The sequence below is a fragment of the Martes martes genome, assembly GCF_963455335.1.
Source record: "Martes martes genome assembly, chromosome: 4".
NCBI lineage: Eukaryota > Metazoa > Chordata > Mammalia > Carnivora > Mustelidae > Martes > Martes martes.
The window spans coordinates 175,091,919-175,101,253 of NC_137891.1; positions in this window are offsets into that span (position 1 = coordinate 175,091,919).

Below are 9,335 nucleotides of genomic sequence, written 5' to 3' on the forward strand. Positions count from 1 at the left end.
GGTGGCAGCAGTGACTCCCTCCCCGGTATTTATAGGCTCTCATGACATAGGTCTGAGTTCTAGTTCTTCCACTTCCCACTGGATAATTCCAAGTGGGCATTTTCCCTCCTAAAGCCTTGGTTTTCTCATCTATAAAATGGGGACAATAAAAGTCCCTCTTCCTAAGGTTGTCATGAGAATCAAACAAGTTAATACACATAGAGGGCTTTACTCAGTGCCTGGCTATAGCAATTGCTCAATAAACAGCTGTTATTACAACCTCGTTTGGCCCTTGCAACAACCCTGCAAGAGAAGAGAAATAACTAGGATTATCTTTGCTTTACAGATGAGATGAAGGAAGCTCAGAGAGGGCCAGCAACTTGCTTAAAGCACACAGCTAGGTAGTGCCTGGGCGTGCAACATATGCTGGGCGTGCCTTTAACCAGAGCCTGTCTGGGATTAGGATTTGTATCATCAGACCTGGAGGCTCGCTGCTCCCTCTGGCTTGACCACATCTTGCACTCTCTCGATGCCTGGTCTTTGAGATCCCACCTGTTTTCTTATTGTGGCAAAATGTACAGAAAAGTGTTTACTATTTAAACCATTTTTAAGGGTACAACATAGTAGCACTAACTACAGTCACCCTGTTGTGTGATCTTCACCACCGGCCGTCTCCGGAACGGTTACCATCCTCCCACACTGGAACTCTGTCCTCATTAAACACTCGGTCCATCCCTCCCCTCCCCCGGCCCCTGGCAACCACTAGTCCACCTTCTGTCTCTATGAATCTTATGACTCCAGGGACCTTGTGTACGTGGAATCATACGCTATTTGTCCTCTTTTTAGTCTGGCTTATTTCATTCCGTGTAAAGCCCTCGCGTTTCCTCCATGTTGTAGCAGGTGTCAGAATTTTCTTCTTTCTTCAAGGTGAATAATATTCCTTTGTGTGTATATTTCACATTTTATTTATTGGTTCATTCATGGATGGACACTTTGGTTGCTGGCAGCTTTGGGCTCCTGAATACTGCCATGTAGGTGGGTGTCCAGTGTCTGCTGGAGTCTCTGCTTGCATGAGACCCCGTGGCTGTCACGACTCAGGGACCACCCCAAGGGCTTTGCCGGGATCCAGAGTTCCCAATGATCCAGAGCCAGACCCCCACCCAGCCCACAGTGCACTGGTCATCTTGCTGTCCCATCAGCTCCACACTTTTGCTGTCAGTTCCTCTCCTTCTGGCCTGCCCTTCACCATCTCCATGGTCCAAGCCCACCCAGTCCCCAAGTCCCATCTCGAATTACCCAGCCCTCCCGGAAGCACTCTCTACCCTCCGTCCGTGGCCTTCTCCTACCCCTGTAGCACCCAACGCCCCATCTGCCCCATGCTCGAGTCTCTTATTACTTTAAACCTTAGATTATTGCTATCGGTGTCTGGTCTCACCTACACCCACCCTTCCAGAATGGGGAATTTCCTTTCAATATGGTGGAGATAATGTCCCCTTGAAGAAAAGTAAAAGTGAGAGTCCCCTTCCAAACTGCGTCCAACTTAGGTGACCCCTGAATCTTAGCATGTTACTGTACCCGTGTGACCCATTAGAAGCAATGTGGCTTGCTGGGTCTTGCCATACTGTCTTTTCAAGCTAGAAAAGGCACCGGAGGCCACAGTTGTGTACTCCTCTTCTGAGTGGGCCTCAGAACTGAGCAAGCCCTGGGGACGTACAGGTGGGAGGGCCCAGGGAGCCGGTCCCTCCAGAGTGAAGGGAGGTGGGCAGTAGGAAATGGTGGGTGTGAGAGCACCAGGGGCCTCATCTGTCTTCATTGATGGGGATCTGAGGTCTGCCCCCCCACCAGGAGATGGTCCATGAGGACATCTGATTGAAAGGGGACCAAAGTTCCCATTAGCTCTGTCCTTCCCAGAGGAAATGGGGACGGACAGAGTCAGGGGGACAAGGGACACAGACTCCTTTTTCTCTCCAGCATAGCCCCTGATCCCCAGGTAAGAGACCTCCCATATTTTGGGCGGGCAGGGAGGATGCCTCACTTGGAGGCTCCTTGTGACCAGACCCCATAACAGGTCAGGAAGGGTCAGAATGGACATTGAATTCCTTGAATCGAACAGAAACCCCAGCAGACTGTGAATCCTAGAGGGCCTGAGTTACCTTCTTCCGGCTTGATGCAGTGTGTGGCCTGTACGTGGCCTGTGCGTGGCCTGTGCGTGGCCTGTATGTGGCCTGTACGTGGCACCTTCCCCACCCTTTCCTCCCGCTTGCTTCCTTCACCCCTACTCATGTGCCAGAGAAGCAGTCTGGATGCCTGGGCTCACATCCGGCCCCTGGCCCTCCCTCCCTGGACGATATGTGGCCAATTAATTTAGTCCTTTCCCCTTGGCACCTCAGTGACTCCATCTGTAAACTAGGGGTAGTGACAGAAGCCCCTCACGTGACTGTGCTGAAGAGGAACGAAGTCGCTACGGTAATGTTGTTAGAACAGTGCCAAGCATCCAGCAAGAGCTTAGGAAATACCAGATACTTTTCACTCGAGAAATATATAGTGCTTGCTCAGGGAACCGTGGCCAAATTAATGGGAAGGCTGAGCCCACAGAAGGAGCTTGTGTTCAAAGTCAGCAGGTGCCCAGGTTGCCTTGAGAGAGCTGCTTTGCCCCCGGGAGTCTCCGTGTCTCCTCCGTGACACGAAGAACATGATTCCCATTGCCCTCGCTGCAAGGCTGCCACGGGCATTACTGGGGGACTTGGGGTGCAGGCACAGGGGGAAACAGGGCAAGTGGCCCCTGTCTCAGCCATGGCCTCCCCAGCAAAAGGGGCTTCTGAGAAGCCCTCTCTGGGGCCCCCCTACCCAATTTCTGCAGCTGCATGGCTCTGGGCGGTTGCTGGGACACACCGGTGGGGGTTGGCACCCACTGGCCACCCACTGACTGGAGGGAAAAGCATCCCAACTTCATTCCCACCAGCCCCCACAGGATCTGGGGCTGCAGGGGGCTTTCCAGAAACTGGCCCGACCCGGTGGGGCAGAGAGGAAGCAAAGCTTGTGGGCCGGCCTCTGGGACCAGCCTAGGCAATGGGGCCCACTGTTCCTGGGAGCCAGGCCGGGACACCAGCTGTGCCGAGAGAGGGACCCGGCTTGGGATCCTAGAGGCCGGGTGCTCCCCAGTCTCTGCTCATGCTGCCTCGGCTTCCTCCTCCCCACCTCCTTGGGGTGCTGGCATCTTCGTCTCTAGCAGGCGCTATCCCGCCTCCTTGTGGGGCTGTGGGCTGGCTCTGTATGAGGGCGCTCATCAGGGAGTGTCCCAAAGCCGGGCCCATCTAAGGGTACCAGGTCTCATCAGTGGGTAACTCACTCAGGGTCCCCCACAGACGTCAGCAAGAGGCAGAGCCAGGTCTGAACCTAGAGACATCTCTGGAGCAGAAAGCACATGCTGGCTGGCCATCCTCTGCACCCTCTCCCGGCCCCCGTGCAGCCTGCGTGCCTGCCTGGAGCCAGTGAGGCCGTCTCAGCCTCAGTTTCCCTGTTGTGAGGGCAACGACGGTCAGCCGCGCTGCAGGACAGGCAGGGGTTTTTGTTTTGTTTCCTAATCTCTAAATGTTCACAACTGTCCTGCATGATCCTTCCCAGTCTACGGATGTGGAAGTGGGGGACTCTGGGAGACGGTGTCGCTTGCCCCAGACCACCTGGCGAAAGACTAGGAGTGCAGAGCTCCCTCGGGGCTTCAGCGCAGGCAGCCCTAGGGCCTCGAGCAGGCGCTTTGGCTCTCAGAGCTGCGTGTCAACGTCTGTAACACCGGAGTGGCAGATACTGCGGAGCGGTAGGCGGCAACAACCCTTGGAGGCCTGGCTGAGGCTTGAACCGGGGGCTGCGGGACCCCTCGGCCCTGCTTGCACACCACACCACCTCTGGCACTCGACAGGGGGCCGGCAGGGTGGTCACTGGGAGCCTTTGCAGCTTGACTTAGACATTCCCAGGCCTCCTCTAAACCTCCAGATCCCTTGACGGCCTCTGCCTGATTTCATCTGACTGGCTGCCTGATTTTGCTCCCAACCCAGGCCGCAGGCCCCCCGGGCTGGTTTCGGGGACGTAATGGCTCCCTCCCCCAGCTGTTTCCCAGTGCTCACGTGTGTGTGCGGGGTCTTCTGCCGCAAGGAGGCGGTTCAGAGTTCGCAGCACTTGCAACATCTGGGAAAGGCTAACTGGGGGTGCCCCTCCAGAGCATCCCCACTTTGCTTCTCAGCAGGAGGGGGCAGCTCGGTTATTTTTGTGATAAAAGTTTAATAAATTGAAAGGCACGGTTTTCATTCTGTGGGTAATTAGCCACTGCCACTGTGCTCCCTCCTAATTGTCTCTCTCACTCCAGACCGGTGGAGATCAATAGGAAACGGCCGCAGCATGGTGAAAGTCACAATTAATTAATTGTCGGGCGTGTGTGTGTCTCCATCTCTGTCACATCAAAGGCCCGGGGACAGCAGCTGCCCACGTTTCTGGCTCTGCCGGGCCGGCCCAGCCCAGAGGCCCCAGATGCACACGAATGCAAGCCACCATGCATGCTTCCTGTCTTCCCCTCGGGCAGCAGCAGCCTCCTGGAGAAGGGGTCCCCTGAGACCCCAGGCTCAGGGGCCTTCTCTGACAGCCAGCACTTTCCTACTACCCCACCTTGAACGCAGTCTCTGCTCTATCCCTGCCTGGGTATCTGTGCCCTGGTGCCACCTCACACCCATCCCCCACCCGCCTCACTCTTGCCCGTTCCCTCCTGTGTGCGGTCTAACCTGGTAGATTTTCTAGACGAAAACTTGGGAAGGATCTAGAAGAGTGGTTAGCTCTGGGGAAGATATGGCCTGGGAGACAGAACATTCTGGGATTCTGGGGATGCTGTACATTTTTATCTCAGTGGTGTTTTCAGGGGTGTATACATGTATAATAAGCCCTTTTGCAGCACGCTTAAGATCAGCGTCAGCTGTGACACACGTGCGTGCACACACACACACACACACAAATGCTCCCTCCCATTCAGTAACAACAACTCGCTTTTATGTGCCAATGTTAAGATAGGAGGATGATGAGGGACACAGGCAGCCGTGATGAACCCGCCGGCCCTGCCACCATGGGTCTCTCCTAATCTTCCCCACAAGGCTGGGAGATAGGGAGTGTCATCGCCATGCTACAGATGGGGAAACAGAGGCACAGAGAGGGCTTGGAAGGAACTGAGAGAGGAGGAGCGAAGAGGTTGGAGGTTGGGAGGTCGGGGGGAGGGCCTGTGGCCACCAGGGGCTTGTGTGCGCCAGCGTGAGCTCTACTTACCGCCGCTCTGTGCCAGCAGAGCCATATGTCCCATTTCGCAGACAGGAAGCTGAGGCTGGGAGAGGCGGTGACCCACGTCTGAGGTCGCAGGGCCTGGGAGTGATGGACTGGGTCTGCAACCTGGGTTGTCTCTGAGGAGGGGGAGGGAGGACAGAGGGAAGTGAGGGTGACAGGGGCCCTGAAGCGGGGGGAGCAATCAAGGAACCCCAGCAAGATGTGACGGGAAAGATGTGGTGCCGAAGACCTGTGTGTAGGAGAGCATGAGTGCACCCGTAAACACACGCACGCGCATGCGCGCGCACACACACGCACACTCACCTACACGCACGCTCATGCACGCATCTGGGCACACACACGCCCCAACCCTTCTAGCGGGGCTTCCTGCTGCCTGTCTGACGCCGGTGAGCCCAGCTGCCCCTCATCCGCAAAGTGAGAGAGGAGTCGTGGGGCCTGGAGGTGGGCCGTGGCCAGCTGGCGGCCTGGCACCCGCGGTTAGGGGGGCTTGGTCAGTGGGCTCGGCCTCTCCGGCTCCTCCATCTCAGCCAGGCAGGGGCGTGCTGGGCTCCCAGCTGCCCACCCTCTGCCCGACACCCACAGCTCTGCACGTGAAGCTTGGCTCTGGGAGGGTCAGGTCCCCTTGTCCCAGACCCTGGGCTCCTGCTCTGTGCTCCCACACCCCCCAGGCAGGCCCATCCACCCCCTGGAGCTCAGGGTTGACAAATATTGTAAGAGCATCCTCGCTGGTGGGGAGCGGTGTGCCTGTCCTTCTGTTGGCTGTTTCTCAGTGCCTCCCCGTCATGGCTGGTCGTCAGGGGAGGCCACCTCCTTGCTCCCACCTCCGCTGCCGCCTGTCATTGAGCCTTTGAAGTGGCGCCTGATTTTCCAGTCTGTCTGAAGTTGCTAGCTGCTTATGCAGCAGCTGGTCCAGAAAGTACCCCCGCCGGGCCTTTCCACGATGGTGCCGGCCACCAGGGACTCCAGGAGACAGCCGCCGGGTCTCGGGGTGGGGGGGGGCATGCAGAGGAAACCCACATGCCATTTCTGTCCTCAGGGTCTTCTAGACTGAGTTTGCTTATTTTTTCTTTAAAAGGGTGGGGGAGAAAGAGTTTTCCAGAACCCCAATGTTTTATTCTCTTCAAAGAAAAAGGAATAAAGATTTTTAAAAAGAAAAAACTAAGGGCCAAAGGTAAAGCTTTTGATTTTCTTTGAACATTTTGACTGCTGTGGCGGCCGCGTGGGGGAAGGTGCTGGCTTGGGAATCCTTTCCTGGATACTAATGGGCTGTGTGACCTTGGGCAAGTCACTCCTCTCTGGTCGTCAGATCCCTAATGAGGGTTTGACTGGTTCCGTCCCAGTCCACATTTGGGGACCTTCTCACAGACTGTGCTGTTTGTTTTCCTTGAGACTCACTGCCACGGGCCCCCTCCTCCTTTCTGATATGAAAGTCTTGCCGAGCCCAGGAAATCAGAGAGGCCGGTGGTGGAGCCTCTGGGGAACAGGTGAGCAAGACGATCCCTCAGACATAGGGGCATAAATCTCCATTTTGAGGATGTCACAGCTGGAGATCAGAAGGGTTAAGCGGCTTGCCCAAGGTCACACAGCAGGAGAGTCTGTGGTAGAAGCAGGAGGGGATCTGCATCTCTTCACACCCCAGTCTCATTAAGCTGCAAGAGGAGGTTTCCGGGTACCAGGGGCCATGTTCACGTGGCTTCTGTTTTTCCGCTGAGGCTGTTGAGGGTGGAGTTCAAGGGCGAGAGAGCTTGGGGTCAAACAGAACTTGGTTTTACATCCGCTGCTCTGTTTGTGTGACCTTAGGCAATCCATTTCACATCTCTGAGTCTCGGTTTCCCTAACTGCAAAATGGGGCTATTCCTTGGGCCTCCTTTATCTGTAGCTGTGAGAGCAAAGGAAAGGCTGCCCACGAAATGCTCGGTGCGGGGCCCGGCACACACGGACCCTAAGTGCCCACAACTGTTCTTGCCAGTCTTTAGCGTGGGGCTGGAGATCTATTTGCTTTCTTTGTCAAGCACTTGGAGAAAGAGGGCAGACTGGGCCTGTCCCCGGGGCCCGGCTGTCTTGCCTGCCTTTCACGCCACACCCCCTCCCACTCGAGCCCCTTCCTGGGAGAGACAGGCAGCCCATGGCAGGTTGTGCAAGAAACGTCAACCGCATCTCACGGAGAGGCCTCTGCTGACACTGATGAGACCCCAGGCAGGCAGAGCGGGCAGGGAGCGGCCCAGGGCCTCGCCTCGCTCCCCTGGGGCCTGGCCTTTCTTGGTCTCCCTGTCACAGCTGTGGCTCCAGCCCCAGGAGGCCACCCCGAAGGTTGCCTGGGGCTGGGGAGCCGTCATTCCAGGGGTGAGCCTTAGCTGGAGCTGGTGCGTGGGCAGCTGGGCGGGCTCAGCTTCAAGCAAGGGGTGCAGAGGACAGGTGGTCCGTGGGTATGGGCTCAGGGCTTGGATACAGAATGCACTGGTTTGGAATCCTGATCCTGACTCTACCACTCACTAGCCGTGAGACCTAGAGCAAGCCAAGTCACCTCTCTAAACTCAGGTTCTTTGACTGAAAATTAGGACCAGATCGACGTTGTCTCCACGGGACTGCTGGAAGACTGGAGAGCCGCTGGCACCTGACGCATGCAGTAGGGGCAGCGAGAGTGGGAGATACCGGGAAGGTTGTCATGCTCTTGCTCTCACAGGTGGGCGTGGTGCTCCTCGTTCACTCACTATTCAACAAGGCTTTAGTGCACGCTCCTGTAATTTGCCTGCCCAGTCCCAGGCACCGGCGAGACATCAGTGAACAACAGAAAAGATCCCTGTCCTCATGGAGTTGGCATTCTAGTGGGAGAGGGCATGCGAAATCAGAGGCCCAGAGAGGACAAGGGATGGGGTTAGGGAACAGCAGGAAGCAGAGGAAAGAACACGGAACACCTGTGTTCAAATTCCAACTCAGCCACTGACGTGCTGTGTGACTGGAAAAAGCACTTCCCCTCTCTGGGCTTTAGTTTCCACATTTGTAAAAGGAGAATAATCACCCAGCCTTGCATCATCAAGAGACGAGTCTCCACCAAGATCAGTCTTGGGAAGGCACTGGAGAGACCAGTTTCCTCTCTCTGCGCAGCTTCCCCACCCTGAGAATCAGGGCTGGGCAACTATCAGAGAACAGGTAGGTACTCAGTCCAGATGCCTCAGCCCCGCAAACCCCAAAGCTATGACCCTGGAAATGGCGGTTCCATTTTCTCAAGTCTGGTCTTCAGGTGGGAACAGGAGCTCTGCATGTCTCCTCCAGCCCCGGGCTCTCCATACTGGGACCCCTCCTTGAAATCCCGTTTCTTCTAGTCACCCTGAGGATGGGATTCTGGGGATCCAGACGATTATGCTACTGGAAAAGATCAGTGACATTCATTCATTCTTCATTCATTCATTCATTCATTATCAATCAGTTGGTCAGTCAACAGACACTCACCCAGCTTTTACCATGTGACAAGTGCATGTTAGGCACAGGAGATTGGGAATGTACCAATTCTTTAGCGAATATCAAACATCTCCTTTGTTTCAGGCTCTGGGCCTGGCACGGAGAACAAAGTGATTAATTGATTGATTTAATGTTTAGAGATGACTGCCGTGTGCTCAAGGCTGAGTGCCAAACAAAGATTGAGGTCCTACTCTGTGCCAAGGACTCTGATGGGTACAGGGAACAAAGAGCCACTTGGTCCCTGAACACCAGCTCCGAACGAAGCACCACACACCTGGGAGAACCGCGGCTGGCATTTTGTATGCGGACGTGAAACCCAGTGTCTCCATGTGGCTAATGAATCATTGGGCTCACAAGAGAAGCGCGAACAGACCCCCTTGTCCGTGAATTTGCTAATTGAGCTCCTCGAACTCAGACATTAACCTGCATTACCATAAATACTGCAGAGAACAGCCATTCACAATTGATGCTCGGTGGTAATGGAGAAAATCAGTAGAGGAATAAAGCCGAAATGGAATCATAAAACCTTATTTTCACCATTAATTTGAACCTAGTCTCCCCCAAATACCGTTTGATAAATC